At 31.7% G+C, this 22,498-nt stretch overlaps 1 protein-coding gene and 1 long non-coding RNA gene across 2 annotated transcripts in view; one reads left to right on the top strand and one right to left on the bottom strand.

Annotated features, from left to right (window-relative positions):
- Window positions 1-4,209: 4,209 nt before the first annotated feature.
- Window positions 4,210-22,498, top strand: part of LOC148229133 (uncharacterized) — a 357,476-nt gene continuing 339,187 nt past the window's right edge. The window contains exon 1 of the mRNA XM_088198923.1: window positions 4,210-4,478. The gene's annotated coding sequence lies outside the window, so the exon portion shown is untranslated. The remainder of the gene's footprint in view (window positions 4,479-22,498) is intronic.
- LOC148229136 (uncharacterized) lies at window positions 17,728-21,179 on the bottom strand. Its single transcript, XR_015811404.1, has 2 exons — window positions 18,068-21,179; window positions 17,728-18,030 (listed from the first exon to the last, which is right to left on the bottom strand). It is a non-coding gene; the product is annotated as an uncharacterized LOC148229136 (long non-coding RNA).

The raw sequence follows: 22,498 nt of genomic DNA, 5'->3' as shown, positions 1-22,498 counted from the left end.
AGGATATACTGACACGAAATAAAGCAACTCAGAAGCTAAAGCCTTTTGAGGTGTAGTTATCATATTTTCCGACGAATTGCCAACAATTTGGGATAAAGAAAACTCACCGATACGTACACACTTTTGGGTAGAAAAAAATCGAAATTAATTCCAGGGACCCGCAGTTAGTTTCGGAGGCCGCGAGCGCCTCAAAGCAAAAGTGAGACACGGCGAAGCTGGATCAAAAGGTATATCACGAACAGGTGTTTGCCCCCGGGTTAACAATCTCAGACGAGGGGTATACTAATAACACGGCGTGTATACAATATATAATATAATAATATACCTGAAATTTAACGCCGGTTGCTTTACCGACAAAATTGGCAACCTTTCCGATTAAATTCGATTTTTTTTAATCTTGCCCTCAAGTTTGCACGATTGCATATTCAAATTCAAGATCATTTTACTGTCATGTTTGCAAAAAAAAACTATTTTAAATGATTTTTTCAATATTCATTTACGTACCAAAAGTAAGCACTAAAAATGTCTTATATTATACATAACAAAACTGAAACGAATTAAAACAAAATTCCAAAATATATTTTTCTTAATTAATTTATTAGTTTTTGTAAGAATTAAATAATTTTTTAATAAACTTTAAATTAATATTTAAATATAATTTTAGCATCCTTTATGTCTGCAATAAGTTGTTTTTGTTAATTAATTGTATAATAATAATTTACAATTAAAGTTATTTAATTGTAAATTATTAATATACAAGTTTATTTTTGGTTTTCATTGTAAATATTTAATATTTCCTTGCCTGCGTCTGAAAAATCCAGTCGTCTTCGAATATCTGGTTAATTTCGCAGTTAAGATTAATGTCGCATTTATGGCATTTTGGGGTTTTATTTCAGTATTTTTTTATATGTCCGAAGTTTGGGCACTTCATGCATTGAGTGTCAAAACTTTTCTATATGTAGTAATATATACATTTACATACTTATCATTATCCAGATGTCTGGACGCTCATCATCCAAAATTCTTGTACGACCGCGTTTAAATTCAGCAGTCCAATATTTTATTCATTTTTTCAAAATTCAAAAGTTGTTCGCTTTCAATGAATTTTGAACACAAACTAAATGACGCAGCAGGCTAACAATTGGCAAATAGATATGTAAAGGTTAGTATTTATGAATAACACCATTTTGGTGATACTAGTAGCGATATCTCTTGCACAGGCCGACTAATTATTAACCGATTTCCGTCTTTGGAAATGTTCAGTTCCAAGAGTTGCAACATCTCTGCAAAATATGCAGCCAAGTTTCATTTTGTGTATTTTAAACCATTTATTTGTTGAGCAAAAATCGTTTTTTTTTATCCAATGATCTTGCCAATCATTTTGAGTTCGGTCTTGCTCCTCAAGATCAGTTTGAAATGATTCAGAATCATCAACTTGCATCAATATTTCCATATTTTTTGATGTCGTTTCTGTTATTGTTTTTAACTTTTTTTAATGGGTTCGATGGTTGAGAAGATGCTGGATTTTTTTTATTTTTAAACTTGGGGTTAAGGATTTACATAGTGATACGTATATTTTTTTAGATTTCACTTATCTTTATATAATTATAATTATTGCAGATTTAGAAATACATCAAAATAAATACAACATATCCCTTGATGGGAAGCTTAACTATTATTTAAACAATATTAAGAGTCAAAATAAATAAATCGTAATTTTTTGAGCTTCTAAAGGAAAATTATCTAAACATCACAATACGATTACGTAGAGCTATAGAGAAGAAAAGTGCCCACGTGAATAAATAACGAAATATTTGTATATTTTTAGTCGCTTACGGAAGAACGGGGTCTTAATGAACCTTAATGCCGATCGCTTAAGTGCTTCCCCGTAAGGGTTTTCCCGTTTAAGTCCGTTATTAATTTTCGTTAAAGATTGCTCGTTTGCTAATCCGCATACGGTCTTTATGATATATTCATCAGTTCCTTGCGTGCTATTATGCCTTGATCCTTCGCGAGCTCTAAACCTACACAGACGTTAATATTTAATAATTCGTTTTGAAGAAGTCCAACGCTACTCAAAGTGTGCGTCGACCTTCTGAGAATCGCCTTGTTAAAATTTTATTTCTCTTAGACACACAGCGCGAAAGTTGGCCTCTTAATTAGGTATCGAGTTTAAGAAATACGCTCACCTGTTAAGTATTCACTCCCTTGCGGTCTGTGAAAATCACGGAAGGGTCGATGTATTAACTTAATGCCGCTCGTAATGCCACCTTCGGTACCTTCGGGTCGGTCTCAAAACTATCTACTGCGTCGCAAAGATCGTTACCGTATCATAAAATCTAAAATAATTACGAGCAAAGCTCAGATTTCCGTTTCGCCAACCTCGTATACAAACAACAAAGCACAATGTAAAATTATGCTACCTGATTTTGCGCCTTTTCATGTTAAGGGAAAAAAATTAACACGTGGGGGTATGGAGAATTTTTTATCCCTTTGAGACGTTTCAGCATAAAACGTTTTGATAAAGAACCTCAAGATTGGAAAAAAATTGATTTTAATTATCAAACTCATTTTTTAAAGTAATTATTATTTTTCCGCACCAAAAAATCATTGAATCAGATCGGTATGTTTCAATTCACAACTAAGCCTTTTAAACCATTTTTTATTGCTATATTATCTATATTGTAATGAAAATAGCACCAAATTCTTATGATCGCATTTGTTTATCTGTTCATTTTATTTAACATTTCTATTAAAATTTACTTTTTGAATGACTATTTTATGTTATAGAAATTTCTCTTCGCAATATTAGTTGGTTATTACTGCATTGTATATTGTTGACTTTATCTAATTTTAATTAAAAACATACCTTCCTTTGATATTTTACCCTATTTGCGTTAACACAGTCAGTTCGAGAGCAATCCATTTCGTCAAAAGTCATAATTAAGAAAGATATGGAAAGAGATGGCTGTTTATATTTTAATTTTTAAATAAATTTATAGTTTATATTTTTAAATGTATTTGTAAGCTGTAAGCAATTGACATCGTGCTTCTTATACGTATTTTGATTATTGTATCAACTTTGATGCATTTCTTACACTTTTTGGATTTATAATAACTTGATTATAAAATTAATAATAACTTTCATTTTCCGTTAATACTGTTAAAAAATCCGGGTATTGTAAAATTAGGAATGTATAATTGCTTCAATTCTGGGAATAATGCATTTTTTCCGGCAACCCAGCATGTGCATAATGGCGAGCCTCCACCTCAACACATTCGCGCGACCTTTTTTGGTTCTATTAATAGAAAGCAATATCGAAGACATTTAAAAATTAGAAGCTTGTGAATAAAATCTTTTATAACATCTTAAAAAAAATATTTTTACGTAATTTCACCTTATTTTTAATATATTTCATATATCTCAATTTCCTTGCCAAAAATATACATAACCGTGATATTTTTTAAAATCATATTCTACTTTTTACTGAATGGCCATTTCATCCAAAACTAAAAAACAAATAAATTTATAGTTAGAACTCTCGGACTCTCGGATATTTTTATTATAATTTTTTTTAATGTATTTATTTATTTGTATTTGCAAATTTTATATAATAAACGTATTGAGTGACGCTTCAAAAAACCGTTTGCTTGGATTAGATAAAACGTATTAATTTGTGCTTACAAGTGAAAAGTTATGCCATTTTTATTCTTTAATAATTTTCAACAATGACTTTTACACACTATAACTAAATACTTTTACTTTTAAAATACTTGATTTAAAAATACATAAAATTAAATACTTTATTTTAAAATAATTATACACACATATAACTATATAACAACCTCCCATAATTTTGAATTTTGAACCACGCCGCACACAGCGTGGCAAGGCCGTCTGACGTCATTGGACAGTGTTACGACTTGGACGTAATTTGTTTTTAATTCCGAACACCGCTTCTATATATTTTCTGTTCTGTGGTTTTCAATGAGCTGAATTTTATAGAATCAGATAAAGCTATTAATGCAACATTGTTTTGCATAATTTTGGACGTCAATTTATTTTATTATAAGCAAATGTTATATTTTAATAAGGATTTGATCCTGAATTATGTATTTGCGATCTGGCCGGAATCCGCGGCGTTAAGACTCGCTGCGACACCTCGGGGTGGGGAGTGCGGCTTTGAGCGGAGTGGCGCCGTTGGCAGCAGTGTGCGCGCGTGTGTCGCCGGCGAAGGTGCGCGAGGAGGCGCCGGCTCCGTCGCGAATAAAACACCGACAAACGCTGAACGCCCCCAACGCAGCGATCGCCCAGTCGCTCTGCCACTCCAACTTCGATCATTGCCGAACGAAAACAAAATGTTATCTGGCGCTTCGGCCCTATAGACAGAGGCTGCGCCCCCCAGGAGCCGCCGCCCCGCCGCAGAGACTTCTCCGACCAAGTCGTGTATCTTTACGACATGATTCCGACACACCGGGTGAGTTGTGACGTTTCCTTTGTGCCGCCCCCGAGCGGGACGCTAACGATCGCCCGTTTGCGCAAAGCGAATGTAAATAAAAACAACGCGATTCCGCTTTTTCTATATACGTTGCACGTATCGATCCGGATGAAGCGCGCCGAGAAACGTCAAATCGATAAAAGTGCATCTGTTTTAAAATAAACTTTTTCTCTCCCAGCTAATACTCGCTTTGACAGTTGTTTAGACCAAATTGTATCATTGCTTCGATGAGATTTGAATTTCATTTATTTTGATGGTCGGTTTATCGCGTGTTATGACCTGGCGATCCGTTCGTTTCAATTGTATTATTTGAAATGAATAAATTGGCAGCAATCATTCAAATTTGATTTTTTTTTATCTTGATGCTCGTATTTTAGGGTGTTACGATTTAAAAACATTAATGATACGAATATTGTTATTTAAATGTAAGAATTGTTTAGGAACGAACTATTTATCAATGGATTTTTACAGTTTGTGATAAATGTAGTATACGTTTTTGTTTTGAAATATTAGAAGAATTATTTTCTTAATTAGCGAGATGTGCTTTGTGTGTACAGCAAACTAATATTGTTGATACATTTATATAATTACAAATACATATTTCTTTTATTGCTGTTTTTCATGATTTTTTTGAACACACAATTTGACTCGCTTATGATTCGTTCTTACTCGATATTTATTTTGAAGCTGACAATATTCAGTTAGCCGAGATGCAATATTGTATTTTAGATGTTTTAAGAAATATTATTTTTATTATTAAAAGAGAATCTTATTAGAAATATAATATAGGATAATTCAAATTGGTTTCAAAATTACAGTAAAGTTACGAGCCTTGAGATATAAAAATACTTTTTTTTTATATATATGTATTATAATATAAATTAGATTCGAAATAAAAAAACTATTTGAATTGAATAGTTTCAAGTCAAACGAAACATTGTACAATCTAAATATTATTGATTTCTACAATAGATATACTAATGGTCGAAATTATAGAAAAACCTTGTTTGAATAATTTGGTATACAGACATATAATTTTAAGGAAATTATAAGTAAAATAGTTAAAAGATGGTTTGATATTTTTTTCAAAATATATAGAAAAAGTTAAAATAAATTATGTTGTACCATAGAGATCCTAATTAGGACCATTATTATTAATAATATATAATAATGATGTAATAAGCTATGTAGAAATATAGGACACTTGGGCATCAAAGTAAAAATTGAGAAGCTTTGAGATATGGAAGTACTTTTATCTATACGTTTTAAGGATGAGTGAAGATAGAATAGATTTCGCGTATAAATATTTGTCATGTTTTTTAATGATATATAATAAAAATATAAATATATTTATTATTTATGTTTTTATTTTCGATTGAAATGGTTATTTTAATTAAAGGTGATTTCTGAAAATATAATTCAGACAAGTTCACTTATTAAGTTTAGAAAACGCCATAGATAAATTACATATAAAATAAAGTACGGCAATAACTAAATACCCTTTCGTAATATTTTTCACGTACTTCGTTGAAAATCTGACATCAAATTCCTAAAAAATGTCTATAAATATTACCCAAAAACTTGAATATAATCTCCATTCAAGTATATTTGCTATTTAAAATAAAACATTATTTATGTTATAAATAAGTGCATATATTTACACATCATTTGGGGTATATACATATAAATAAACGAATCAGAATTCCGTATAATATTATTACATAATAAATGTAAGTCTGATATAATTTTATTATTCCTATAAAATACTGCCACATCTTGAATTGAGAAAAAGTATTTTTGTGATTCAATAACTGTTTTATTTTCAATGGAATTGGTTCGTATGTTTTTTTACATAGAATAGCTTTCGAGAAAAATTTGCAAGAAACTAAACTGAACCGAATATTGTATTTTAATTCCACCGAGATGGATACCGATTTTTTTCTGTTTACTCTCAATTATTTTCTGAATAGTAATGTAAATATGTACATACATATGTATGTATGAACAGACCATAAATAAAATATGATTTACTTTTGAGATAAAAGTATGTTACATACAATAAAATCTTTTATTTATTTTATATCGTCGTTTTCTTTAAACAGTTTTAGTTTAAACTTGCGGAATCAATAATGTTTTCCACTAAATCGATGACCTGAAAGACATGGGTTCGAATCTGTATTAGTGATTATTATATAATATAAATATATCTATCTCACGGTTTAATATCGTGATGATTAATCGTGCATATGTAGTATATAAATATGGATTATGTTTATTATAGGTCAATATTTTAATATGTAGATGGTCAGTATTTATATTAAAAGGTCGGTGTATACATAAAATGAATAATCAGTATTTATATTGAATGATCGGTAATTTAAAAAGTATTTGATCAGTTTCATTTTTACAGATGATCAGTATAAAATCCTGTCATCATTAAGATGATTTTGGACTAATTTAATTGACTGACAAATAAATTACATTATCAAAAGGGTGATAATTAATTACACATATTTGGTAGCAAGACATTTTATAATCATATACGCGTGTTTTTAGTAACTCAATCCAATAAAACGATGAATACAAATAGACAAGATCTAGACTATACAGTTATAATTGAAAAAAACATTTAACATTGATCGAACTTGACGTACTTGCTCTTGGTTTTTCAGGATCACTTTGAGTCGATTTTGTTTTAATCAAACGTTCTTACATATATACATATGTACACTTGTGTTAAATTATATAATGGTTTAGTAAAGCGCAGATATTTTTGTACCTATTTATAATTGCCAATATTTTATTGAGCGAAAATAGCATTTAAATTTAAAACTTTGTTATTAAAAAAATATCAAACCTCCCTTACTCGGATGATTTAATTCGTCCACATTATGAACTTCATATTGGTACAATTTTATGAATAAATATGTTATCCGTAAATCTGAAATCTCACAGAGATTTAGAAAATACAGTTCTTTGAAATATAGACGTTGAAAAATACAAAATCATACTTAATATTATATTATTGACTCCAATTTTATTAGTGAAATAATCTTAAATATAGATAATCTAATACGTTATTGTGTGATATTAATACTTAATTTTCATATCTATATTATAATTTAACCTTTACCGCAACAAAAGCTTTTTTCTTATTGAATCCACTGCGGTCCAATTTATTTAATCATTAAAAATTGAGGTTCTTAACTATTATTTATTTATAATTTATTTAGGGTATACCTGTACCCGTTACAGATGTTGCGACCACTACCTGGAAAAAAATCACTAAAGAATGCAATGCCAAAAGAACAAATGTTTGTAAATAGTATTTAGTTAATTGTTCACTATTGTAATTCACCCAACACCAATGATTCTCAACATATTTTTAATCACACGGAATTAATTGTTTTTATTTTAATATTACATTGATACATGAAACACAACATATATTTATGTATGTACATTACAATTACTTATTTATATATTTGATATTTGGTTATATTTGTCTATTGTATGATATTTCACGAAGCAATCATCAATAAGAAGATATGATTTTAACTTCGTTTTTAAATATCTCCTTTGCTTTTATTTTTACTAGTTTTTCTATACATAATATAGTAATTTACTATATGGGAATAGTACCTATTTGATAAGTCACGTTTAGTGCAAATCGCGACGATTTTTTTTGTCTTCGATGTAAATAATATTCGTTCATTTATATGTTACAACTAAATCAGGCAAAAATTAATAAATATATGACGGTTGATTCGGAATTTAATACTCTTAAAATATATTGTTTAAATATTGACTTGAATTAAAAACAGTACAGGCGGCCCTCGACTTTGGCACATAATTAGTTCCTGAAAATGTGTGCGAATATTGAATATTCGAAAGTCGAGGGAAGTAAAAAAAATTAAAATTGTGTGTATTTTAAAATATTTATTTATCAAGTAAATATAAGATGTTTAAGAGGCGTTTAAGAGACACGTTTAAGTGAGGGATTGCGGGTGTTTCCTTTGAAAAGTTATCAAGAGTTAACTGTTCTTTTTCCACTATTCTTTTTCTTTTCTTCATTTAGTATTTTATAACATGCTATGTTTTTATTGATCGCCCTACGCACTTGAGATATGCGTTCTCCATTGGGATCACAATCTTCCATTATATTTAAGAAATTGTCAAGGTGCGTGAAGGCTTCATTCATATTTTTTATTGCTAAAGAGTTTTCCAAAATAATTCTGTCTCATCTACATTAAATATTTGGCTAGAGCAGTGATCGGCAAACTTATTGGCCGAAGAGCCAAATATGTACATTACAACGATTCAAAATAGTTCTGAGAGCCAAATCTGTTTTTTAATTTATTAAACCTTTATTATAATTTTAAACCTTCATTAAATTACAGGTACACTGAATAAAACTTGATTTCACACTTAATAAAGCTTTATTAGTTGATAAACAATAATATGAAAGTAAGGTATCCATAAATTTAAATCATGACAATGACTGACAAACACTTAATGCAAACAATGTCCTTGCATCTCCTTGGAAAGTTTCAGTAAGTCAGGTTTATATGTTGTTGTTTTTAATTTTAGGCATGATTCCAGGTTCTCATCAATAAGACAACTTTTCAGTTTACTCTTGATAAAGTTCATGATTGAAAAGGTTTGTTCGCATTAATATGTAGAACCAAAAAGGGAAAGAACAGCAAACGCAAGTTTTTTCAGCGGATCTTAAGAGTCAGGAATACTATTCCAAACGTTGAAAATGATCATGACTTCATTCTCCAGGTCTTTCAAAGCAGACCACTTGTGTTATGAACTAAGATCACATTTGTTCTTCTCCGATATTTCCAAATCAATACAAAGACGCTGAAATTTGGAGCTCCATATTTTCTTGTTTTTTAAATCCTGCAATTATATTTCAAAGTTACCAATGTCAATGCCAAAAGGAGAAAATTTCAACTCAGTTTATTGTATCATTAAGAAGATTTTTGACGAATGCTAAGGTCGCTTTGAAACCTGCTGAGAAATTCTTTCCTCGTATTTAAAATTGTTGTTTTGTAATGGTGTTTGTCAATAGAGGAATTATTTTCTTGGCGATGCTTCAGCAGGCTCGGAAAGTGAAACAATGTTTCCCTTTCAAAATCTTGAGCAAAAGCGTTTTAAAACGTTCCCTCTTGATAACCATCGAACCTTGTTATGAAGCAGAAAATCAGCGTTCTCACTCTTCATTTCAACTAAAAATTCTCTGAATTGACGATGATTAAGAGCTTTAGCTACAATGGAGTTGATGATCGTGATCACTAATCCCATAACTTTACTAATTTCTTCCGGAAATATCTGCGCACAAAGCGCTTCTTGGTGAATAATGCAATGATAAACCAATATCTCGTAATTATTTTTTTCTTTCAAAATGGCAACAAACCCTTTTCTGACGCCAGTCATACTTTTGGCCCCGTCTGTAACCGCCAAGTACGCAGATTGACAGCTGTCATACTACTACGCTGCGCTGCGCCCCTATCGGACGAAACAGATACTACGTCAACGCTCACGTACACATTCAACGTTGCATGGAAAGGACACTCGACCAGAATTAGCGCCCGGGCACGTGGATATTTGTGCCAGAGCCGCACTCAAGGAGCCAAAGAGCCGCATGCGGCTCTGGAGCCGCACTTTGCCGACCCCTGGGCTAGAGGAATATTCTCCATCTTCAATAATTTTGGATAATTAGGAAATAAATTCTTTTGCAGCATCTTTATCCGCATCAGCCGATTCTCCAGTAAATTTAATATTATGAAAAGAATACCTCATTTTAAAATTGTAAAACCCAACCGTTACTTGCTTGAAAAACCGTGTTAAAATCTTTTTTTAATCTATCTTTCCAATATTTGTGCAAACTAAGAGCTTTTGCTTGAATAATTTAAATACTCAAAGGGACATCTTTTTGATGTTGGTCATCGATCCACGATGACAAAGATTTTCCATTTCATCCATGTTTTTTTGCTGTGTTTTTTTGAAAACATATCTTTAAAAATTATGGAAATATATATTTATTTTCCACAATTTTGAACGTATTTCTTAATTATATTTTTATTTTGCAAAATTGAACATATCGTAGACCTGTTTGTATCATACGAACGTCCGATTGAAGCAAAAGATTCACCGCTATCAGAACGTCTAATAATTTCCATCTTTGTCTTGAATCGTGTGAAGTTTATGAGTCCTTGATTTATTTTTGTTCGTATCTACACAAGTTTTTCCGTTTCTCACTCATGTTCATATTTTTTTTTAAAAAAAAAAAAAAGTTTTTTTTGCACATTTAAAAAAAAAGTTTTTTTTTTAAATGTGCGAAATAGCGAATTATGTGAAAGTTGAACGTTCGAAAGTCGAGGGCCGCCTGTAGTTTAATTAATTTAATGGAAATATGTATGTACATGTAAAAACCAAACTTTAGAAATTGAGAACCATGGATCACAGGTCTAGGTTTTGAGAGAGCAGACTGGTCAAAAAATTGTGTTATCAATCAATTTTAATAATTTGCGAATTCCTCTTAACGTTATTTATTAATGACATAAATACGACAGTTACAAATTCAAGTTTTCTTCTATATACAGATGATTTAAAATTGTTTGAATGTATTCGATTAGTTGTTTAGATTCTGCATTTAGGTAACCCAAATAAATAAATTTAATGGACTTGTGCCACACAACCCACAGTGATATTGATAGTTGGGTATTTGTCTCAGTGTCACTTTAGCAAACTACATTTTTCACCTTTAACGATATACTTTTTTATATCATTTCTATGACATACGTGCTACGTAGCTGCAAGCGTTTCTCATATTGAAAAATACGTTACGTGCACATTCAACCCTATATGCATAATGTACGTTTTATGGTGTTTTGCATTGAAAATCGTACGATGTTTCTACTATCGCGTTACAAATTTCTGAATCGCGTGTCTTCCTTTCCCATCGCGACTTGATGAATGTCGGAAAGAGTTTCCCTATATAACGAAGAAAAAATCGTGAATTTTGGCGTACGCGTTTTGATTGTCAGCTCGACGACTCTTTTCGTGGCATATTTTTCCGTCTACGGTTCCCAAGCTGCGGCTCGGCAGATAGACAAAGGATCGGCCAGACATGACGAATCTCGCGGGAAACTCGATAGTCGCGCAGCCGAGGCGTGTCGGTTAGTTGAAATTAGAGGATTTCGGCGAGATTGATTTTGGATTTGTGTCGGGTTGTTACTCGTATCTATTTTGACGCTGTCGACTCGAGTTACGCTTATAATAAATAAATGGAAAGCTAAGCCGGAGAACACAGCAGCAGGGGTGATCGAATCTGGACCAGTCCGAATAGGTATAATTGTGATGGAATGATCGGTTTCACGGTGAACAGTGATTTGATTCAGTCTATAATAATTGTATCTCAATGAAATGATTCAATGTTTTATCAGCATGCGGTGTCTTTTGATTTCATTATATTTGTTTTAGTGAGTCGGTGACCAAACAATTACCTCATTGTTCACGCGTGTTTCTTATCTCGTCACTTCCTAATCGTTCAACATTTTTTAAATCGTTAATTTCATAACTTGAATCGTTGTTAGAATTGGGTTTTATCTAAGTGTACACATAATGTACACATAATCTATTTTCAATATTTGTATGGTTATAACTATTAATTGATTAAAAAAAATGTAACGCAATGATTTATCAATTTCACTTTGAAGACTTCTAATTGCAGTTTATTTTCTGCAATTGTCTCCAATGTCAATTGAATTGACCGAAGCGTTTTCATGATCCAAGAATAGTATTGTCCTTTGCCATGTACATACAATGTCTAATGAATATCTTTCGTTCAATATAAAAACATTTGAACACTTTGGAAAGTTAAATAAAGCTGCCATGTGGTTGTTCAGTCCTGTCTAGAGTTTTGCTCAAACTTCACTATAAAGTACTTTATTGAAACTTTGCACACTGATTAGTTTAGTGTTGTACTTGCATTATAAATATATATTTAATATCAATATACATACATACATATAGTTTTCAAATACTACACTATTTATAAGTTATCCATTAATGATAACAGTAATTTTTTTCAGAAAAAAATATATTCTTGTGTTAAGTAACTACTATATATGTTTTTGAAGAAAACCTATTGTTAAAAAATTGCAGTATTACCTTTTATAAAAAAAATCATATTCGCGTCATTTTAGTAACTCAAACAAATTAAAATAATCATGTAAATATTCAGGATCTTTCTCTCAATAACATAAATGTGTTTAATGTCTACAAAACCTTATTGGTATATATATATTTTTTCAGCAGCATAATAAGGGTTAGATCGTAGTGTCAATCCTTTTAGATTTATGAAATAATATTTGTATAACTAGAGGCTTTTTATTTGCTTATTGTTAATCAAGTATAATAAACGTGCTACAACTGGCATCATCCCTAAAATCGATAAATTGATTCCCTCGACTTTTGCATTGATCGGGGCAAATTTTGCTCCTTTTACAAATTATTTCTGAATTAAAATGTCCATTACATAATCTGTCTCTTATAGAATCTACTTAATATTATTTTAAGAAAATATTGTTTATAAAATGCAGTAAGACATATTTTAAAATAATATATTTGCGTGTTTTTAGTATCTTAAACATATATTTACCTCAATAAAATAAACGTATGCAATGTACTTTGGCGATTTTTTTCAGTAGCATAATAAGGCTACTAATTACCAGGCGCGTAAGGTGGGATACTTTTCCTTTCGCTCGCTCGCGTGCTAAGTGACGAGAGTGAGTGAGAGATAAGGGCGCGCGTTCCGCACGCCCTTATCTCTCACTCACTCTCGTCACTTAGCACGCGAGCGAGCGAAAGGAAAAGTATCCCACCTTACGCACCTGCTAATTACTAGGGTTAGTTTTTACTGTGTCAATTCTTTTGGATTTATGAAATAATATTTGTATAACTGGTGGCTTTTTATTTGTCTAATATTATGTGATTCAAGTATACGTTCTACAAATTATTTTTGCATTTAGAATGTTCATTACATAATGTGTTTTGCAGTGATTGATGCAAGTATTGCTCCTTTTAGAAAATATAAAGTATGCTACAGCATATTTATATAATCTGTCCGTAATAGAATCTAAATATTTTTTTTTTAATAAATGTAGTGTTGACCAAAGTTAAAAATCATGACAACCCTAGTTTTTTAATTTATTTTATCTCGTTGATTAGAATTATTGAATTTTATCTTATAATATAGATAGATTGAGAATTGTGAATATATTACAAAAAAATTATATTTAAGCGGTTCATCGCCGGGTCTTTTGCGCCATTGAAATTCCGCTGTTTTTTATCGATCGTGTGACACATTTTGGCCGCCACAATTTGTATGTTAATCGATAAAAATATATAGTACATATTATAAATTATTTATATGGTAATTGTTAATATATATGTATGTACATAAATTGTATCATTTTAACATATGTATGTTGAATAATATTTTGTTAAATTTACTAATGGTTCTTGATCTATTTTAAATTTAAAGAATGTTTATAAAGACAAATATAAAAATTTGTGTAAAAAAATATATGAAAACAAGAGAATCTTGCCATTCGATCAAACTTGACGTAATTTTTTTCAGAGCGCTTCCATTGAAATAATTTGAATTTTGTGTCTTGAATTGTTAAATGACTTGGTAAAGCGTATCGTAATCGAATATAAGATCTGAGATATTTATTGATTAGAATTCGTGGTGGACTATACCGTTATTACAAAAGAAAACAGTAGAAAGAAATGCTATTATTATACCTCAATATTATGTAATACAAAAGGCGAAAGGGTGAACCAGTTGTAAAATTTCAATATGGTTCAAAATGAACATGCACAAAAAATATCTATACAAACTATATTATCCAATTTTAGGCAAAAACAATATCTGGTCGATTTAGCTAGCGCGAAAGAATATTTACGTAATATACATACTTTCGTTTCGTTCTTTCGGCAATCTTTTGATATAATAACGTCTACTATAAGACGACGACAGTTAGTGGGGAATTAATTGACCTTTTTATTGCCCGCTTTTTATCATATTTTTTTATCGCATACCGTTTCCGCGTGTCTTGTCTCTTTTCCGTCGCGTGACCGCCGATCGTAAGCATAATATTTTTTTATTTTCATTTAAGTTTTCAACAAATTCATTTTTATGTATATGTATATATGAAGTGAGCATATCCATAAATTAACGACTGTTTCGTAAGCGCTCGCAAAAAATAATCGATTTTTCGTTGGCCTGTTTTTGTTGTATCACGGTGTACCGATTTTCATCTCATCAAGCAGATCGCTCTCTCTTTCTCTCTCGGATATTTCTCGAGAATCAATTTTCACAGTCGATGTAGTACTGGCAGTGTCCAGAAGAAATTGGAACATTGGATATTCCGAGAACACTCGTTTTGAATTAAGGGCGTAACGGAACGTGTAGGGAATCGCTAAATATGTCGATTCTTCCTTTATTTCGCGTTAAGAAATCTAATTTTGTTACGTAAATTATAGCAGCGTCTGTTTTTTTTCTTCGCTTTTTGGGTTGTGGGAGGGAGGTATGCAGATGCGCGACGAATCGTGTACATATTTTATCTTATGGACATGTTTTTGTTTATTTTTAATTTGAGACGATTCATTGAAAAAATATCGATTTAATTTGATCTGTCACGGCTCGTTTGGTAATGCGATATCAAATTTATGTATTTAACTTCATGGTTTCTTTAAGCACAGACCGCGGCAGGTGATTGAATATAATTAGTAATATTATTAAAAAAAATAAACATGGCTGTACAATTAAACATTCTTGAGCACCACAGGAATCTATTCTGTGTTCTCTGAGGCTCTTCTAAATTATTGCTTCAATCATTTTTATATGCTGTTGAACTGGGAGTCTTTCATAGCATTTGCACAAATGCGGATTCGTCGTATTTAAAATAGTCACGCTGGAGTTAGTCGATCTTTTATATTTTTTAAGTGTCACATTGTTATATTTTTTAAATTACTTCATTATAAGAATTTCCTTATAGCTAAGGCGAAAGTGCTTGACCAGAAATACTATCAAAAATCAGGGAGTGACGTTCGATCTAGGGTAAAGATTTAGTATGCACATTGAAGGCACTATAAAATCCGTAGAACAGTTTTTATGTTACAACAGTTCATTTTCTGGCTGTTAAAATTTTTTTCAGAGGTTACTTTTGTGTTATAAAACCCATTGATACATTTTTAAAAATTGACAAACATTTTTTAATTATAAAAATATGTGTCTTTGAAGTGGCGTATTACGCGAAGTTATTTTGACACATAAACAATTAGAGTTATTTGCGCCGAAAAGAAAATTTTAGCGTCTTATCGCTATTATATTTTCTTTAAAATTTCGCTCAAATGTTGTAACAATTTAATTATTAGCAAATAAATATATGTGATATTAGGTCATAAAAAATGAAACAAATTACATGTTATTGGGAGCCGTATGCGGCTCGCGAGCCGCAGGTTGTCCGACATTGAAATATACATATATAGTTCATTTGATATATTTATAATATTTTTTTCAAAAGGCGGTTTAAACTGGTAAATTTAAACGAAATATTGTATCATATATCTTTTATGCTTTTTCTGTTTTAACGAAACCCTGAGACATTCCATTCTCATATATATTTAATTTATTATCACAACGTTAAAACGTAATCGATTTCGGTTTACTTTTCCGGCGGTGAGTTACAACCGCCGCAGTTAGGCATTTTATTTCTGGCCCTAAAGAGACGGCATAATTTGATACATTTGCACGAAACGCTTGCCATGTCAAATTTCAATCATTAACTAATTTACAATTTTATTTTCGTAATAACAACATAACGACCCGTCCGATTCGAAACGGTGAAATCGAATTACCGAAACGAATGGACGCGTTTTAGTTTTGATTAATTTAATATTTGATTTGTGTTTTTATCCTATCCAGTCGTTCCCAATTGCCAAAGTCAACGGACAGTGCAGGTAGTGAGTCACGCAATTCTCAGCGGAAAGGCACGTCAATATTATAAAAACGGGTTAAAACATATGATTTTTCGAATATTCGCATTGGAGTCGTCTCTACTATTGACGCAGCATTGATCTGTATCGTCACTGTAAAATAAATTTCGCCCTTATTTTTCATGAAATACTTCGTTTATGTTTATTTTCACGCCACTTTTTACGCGCAATGGTATTATATACGGCGAAATGATGGTTTTAACTCGACATATTTGACTGCCTACGTGTACATGTCTGATGTAAAAATTTATTATTAACGACCACCGCCCCACACCCTCCCAAACATGCCACTCGATCTCCCGCGACCCTCTCCGCAGGCGATGGGGAGGCCAAGTGTTGAATTATTGTCAATCGTTATGTGTGTCCCTCTTCGCTCGTAATTCGCTGATAACGAAACGATTGGAGGCGGCGAAAAAAATAAACGAACGTAACATTAGTGCAGTCCCTAAGTAATTCCTGTTACGGTTTTTCGCGACGTGCGTGGAAAATTTGAGAAATCAACGCGTGATTATGGCTGTGGAGTCTTAAAGTAAGGTTTTTATGTTTCGCAACGGCCGTAAAAGGGGACGAGGGAATCGTTTGTAATAATTATTTGGAAGGCGTTCATGTATTTTTGTGTTATTTTGTATGTGAAAAAATAATAAGTGTCATTATGCCTGTTTCATAAAAATATATAATGGGAGTTTTAACATACAAAACGTATGTATTTCAATAACTGGAAAATATTGTTAAGAAAGCTCAATGCCTTTCAATTAATACACAATATTAACTATCGAATCAAAATCCTCCATTAGTGACGTTTAGCTAATTAATTGCTATTACACCATAATATAATAATCGCTAAAAACCGCACTATTTAGTTAGCGTTTCAAATTCTTGCGATGTTAATTTTCTAGATTTCTAACTAATAGACAGGCACACATTGAAAGCTGCGAGCACAAATACGTTGCCTAGACATATTGGTTTAATTGATGTCGGTAATTTCGATTGAACCTAAATGGCGCAGAATAATTCGTGTTTGATTTGCGGTCGTTGAGAATATTAGCGCTTCTATCCAAGAAATTGTAGAGAACTCTCGATAGCGACAACAATACGTACCGCAGAAACTAAATAGGCAAAATGGGTTTATTCGATTGCAAAACTATTTCGAATTGATGATATAAACGGATTTTGCTTTTCGAAAACTATTTTTAAAAATAATTTCATATGCTACTATCACTGATTTTATTAAATTTACTCTTATGCTGCTTAGCAACCGCGTTTATTGTAAATTTAGACAATAATGAATGTTCGTCTCAAAACTCAAATAAACTCCTGACAACTTAAGGTGATAGCTTGGCTAGATCAAATCTGACGATCGAAGTGAAGAGGCAGTTTTTTCTAGACTATAATGGTTTTGGCCTAAAGGTAGTGATTTGATTTTACTGCACTATCGTTTCGGCTCATATATTTTTCTCTAAGAGTTCATTACTTAAATAGAGAATTTTTATTACCTCAAATATACGACTCAATTTTAATGAATCATCACGATATTAATTCGTGATATCAGGAAAATCTAGTAGAACTATTCTGTGACGGTCGATTGTAATTATAGTTATATAATAAAGCATGATAGACAAGTTGTATAAGTCTCTGAATATTGACCTGAAATATCTGGGTTTAAATTTTAGCGTTTTTTAATTTCTATCGTGTCTGGGAGATCGAAATTAGTGATTACATAAGATTTTAATTCCGATTGATCATCAAAGTTTAGGTTTACTTAGATTTTTCTAATCTCACTAATGGCTAGATATTATATTTTAAAATTTGAGAGCCCTAGGGGGTGTGACTTCGTAACCAGTGAGACGCTTAGTGGAATCTGGTTAGAGTTTATTAGATTATATTACAATTGCGGCAGACGATAAATGGCGAGATGTTTTCTCCGGACGATGTTGGAGAAGCTGGCGCAGGGATGATGCTCGTAAGAGGTCCTTAAAGGAGTGTACAGCGGAAGTTGATGCCTCTCTGCTACGGCGGTGCTCGTATGCAGGAGTTCCTCTCAGGATGTGAGTTCCTCTGGATGCGCGTCTGCTGTGGCTGTTTGTGACTGGCTTCTCCTCATCGAAGTCTAGGCTTGAGTATCCAGAGCTGCAAAGCTTGCTGACCAATCACAGTCATGCAGCGATCATCCAGCCAATATATGTACTCGTTTCTTAGAACAGCAAAATAGGTATACGCCTTTAGAAAGCGACACTTGCTTGATGTGCATTGTCCAAGGTCGTATTGCATTGCAACAGGAATCTTGTGGATCTGGTGATTTATTATATCCGTGACTGTGTCGCAAAAAATAAATATTCTCTCAATGACAGAGAATATTTACAGTAAGAACACTTGCGTGTTTTTTTTTCTGGTCGTAACGAGGACTTTTGTGTGTGATTCCATCCTTTACGCTATTATTTCTTTGTTGATGGATGATCATTTTCGTCACAGTAAATTAACGCAAGTTTTGAGAATAAGACCCTTTCAAACGTGGTCATCTGTGTGTGATCTCCACAACATATGAGCAACTTCAACTCATATGTGGAGTCACACGGACGGCAAAAACTCAATTCCAATGGCTCAAAATACATAAGACGAAACTGAAAGAAAACATATTTTTATAAATATTATTTGTAACATGACAAACTTTTATAAAATAATGACCATGTAAATTAAAACATTTTATGTTTAATAACATTGTGTATATAAAATAAAACTATTCAGAGAAATTAGTCGACTTTTTTATGATCCGCCTCTGCACAGAATATGTCAATTTCTGTATTTAATCACAAAATTCCATTACAATGTCGTAGAGCGTCGGGAAAAAGTCTAAATTAATCTGTAGTTAATAGAGATAGGGCTAGAGTGTACGACCGGGGATTACCTTTTTGTCATATTTAACACTATCGTCCTCGATGGTTGAATTTTTACGATCGCTATTTTTTACGGCGCGAATTCCTCAGCGTAATAAAAACCCTTTACGGCGGCGCCCGACGAGTGTTTTGCGCAAAGCTTACGCCGTATAAAAGCTCTGGTTGCGCGAATCTGCAAAAAAGTGGTTACAAAATGTCGGCTGACCTCTCCGAGGGTCTTAGATCGACCTATCGACCAAACCCCTTGGCAACAGATCTCATTTCAGATGGTTCTGTTTGCCGATTGAACCATTTTGCCGTCTCGAAAATCACTTTGAAAAGAGATTATAATATCCTTAATCCTTGGTTGGATTTTTCGAAACTTTTTATCACACATATCTAAATTATTTTTCAGCTAATTCACCATCAACTTTTGTGGAGAAAATATTTATAAAAAAATATTATTATTGCATATTTTTCAATAAGGTTATTAAAACAAATTTAATTATAACCAATCAGCATTTTAAAGGCTTTTTTAATGTAAAAATGGGTGCAATAAAAAAAAATCCTACCCCTAAGAAATGACTACTGATACTACAAATTTGCCCACGCGATAGGTGTGAAACTGCTGTGGATATTACTTGTTAGTATTTTTTAAACATTTGATAAATATACAATCGGGTGTGTACAGTGGTATACATGCCAAAAAAACATTATTGACCGTTTCAATGCATCTAATATGCGTGACGTGGCCCAATAGATTTTTTTTATTTAATGAGAGTAAAATAAATTTATATGTATCTGATGGGATGCACGCGGAATCAAATATTAAAAGTTTCTGCATCCTCTCACTAGGTCAAAAATAGTAAGTAATGTTTTTTTTATTAATGTGATTAATGCAGTAAAGATGATATTAAAAAAAAATATTTTAATGAAAAATGTAGATAAAAAATCTTAAACTGGCCCAGATTAAACCGATTGAATATTTTTCAAGTTCTTCGTGAAAGATCTAAATCTAAAGAATACTATAGATTAGTAGTTTCAGATTTTGAGACCGAACTGGAGTTGAAATGGCAGCTTCGCTGGAGTATCGAGTTGAATTATTGTCGGCTGTTATCTGTCGTGCTGTGATTCAGGCGTCTTGCGGCGTCTTTTATCATCTGCCTCTTTGTGACCAAGTGTAATATTTTATAAAGCTGGTTCAAGATATTTGCGTGGACACATCCATACAATGTTTTTACGCCTCAAAAAATAAACGGTCTATATGGCCACTCCGAAGATGGTAAAAGACAATAGTATTATGCGCATCCTTTCCACATAAAGAGTTGTTTTATGATTCCAAGATATCTTTTACATTTTTGTCCTCACTTTTGAGACATGTTGGTTAATTTTTGATGACGTATGTCATTTCATTCATCTGTGTTTGTAATTTGAAACACATCCAATCAACAATTGCTTGTTAACACTACATTTCACTATTTTATAACACACTTGTTTACATTTCCAAGATACCCATAATGATCCAAACATAATAATTATCATTTCATTGAAAAATTCACGATGAACAATGACCGTTAATATCGCGAATACAATATTTGCCATTGTTCTGAAAACAGTACTTCGCTTCTATCCATTGTCTTTCAAACAAACAAAATATTTTCATACGAAACCCGTTGTGTCATAATTAAACGATCAAAAAAAGGGTTCATTGTTGTGCTGAGAGTCAAACAAAAAAGATTAAATCGAATTTCGAACTTCCAATTTGATAACTGACAGGATAGTAAATCGGTTGAATTGTATGTTTTTTTAAATTGTATGTTTACTACTATCGAGATTCCAGTTCATAAAGATCCTTATTCTCGAGTTACTGTGTACTGAAATCTACATAGTTGGGTAATTGACTGCAAGAGTACAATGTTTTTAATATGCGCGTTATGCAGTAATAAAAATAAGCGAGCTTTTAAGTGATGCTTTAAATGCATGCTTGGTTTTTGTAAAAAAGTATTACTATAGCGAAAAGTTTTATTTTTATTGAAAAAGTTTCTTCTGTTATGCTCACTTTAGCTTTAGATTTGGATTATATGTTTTTAGACTCCACATGACCGTTTTATATGTAATATAGAAATATTTATAATCAAATATGGCAGCAACGTGGTATTCTTGCAGAGTTTACTTTATGATATATGTATGATACATATAAAAGACTCTCTTTTATCTTTTATATTATAAAACATGAGGTTTATAAAAGCGGCAAACTTGTATATATTATTTTTTAGTTGAGAAAACGACATTAATGTAACATTAAAATGTTTTTTCAGACTTTATCCTAATGAGTATGACATACGAATCATTAAAGCTACTTCGTATTTATTTTTAATTCTAATCCGTTTTATATGAGCTTAGCTTAGAACGATTAAAAAATAAAAGATATATTTTACTTATTTACAATTTTTTGCTTCACATAAATGGTGACTAAATCAACGTCATTTGACCTCGAAATGACTATCACAGTATAATTTTTATATACGAGTATGAGCACAGTTTTTCATTGTAGTTTAAAGCTAAATTCGTTAAGAAATCTAGGCTAATTACAAAAGTATATTTTTTTAAATTTATTAAGTAAAACATCACATCAAACTGCTGTATAGTAGAGCAAGTCAGAAATTCGGCTTCCATTTCTGATAAAAGAAGTCAAGGAACTGACGTCGATTAAGTTCTTCACTGACAACTGGTTCAATAAATCATGATAGATTGTGATGTATCCCACAAATTACCTGCTGGTAAATTTTGCAATAAATAATCAGAGACATCTTACATATTCACAAGCGTTCTGCACATATTTTTTGCAAATATTAGTCGATTTCATTTCAGTTTTACATTGTTAACATCTCACTTACAATAAAAATATTTTCGTCTGTAGTTGTTCCATGCAGACTATTCATATAAGCTAATTCTTTAGTCACTTCGAATAAAGCATTGACTTTGAATAAACAGCCGCAACTAAGCAGTATATGTAAGACCAGTAGTTTCTAAAGTGTACGCCGCGGAGCTCTA

This window comes from Plectrocnemia conspersa, unplaced genomic scaffold (genome assembly GCF_051122295.1).
Source record: "Plectrocnemia conspersa isolate PC_06_02 unplaced genomic scaffold, ASM5112229v1 ptg000011l, whole genome shotgun sequence".
Lineage (NCBI taxonomy): Eukaryota > Metazoa > Arthropoda > Insecta > Trichoptera > Polycentropodidae > Plectrocnemia > Plectrocnemia conspersa.
Note: the sequence above shows the minus strand (reverse complement) of the source record. Positions and strands in the feature narration are given on the sequence as shown.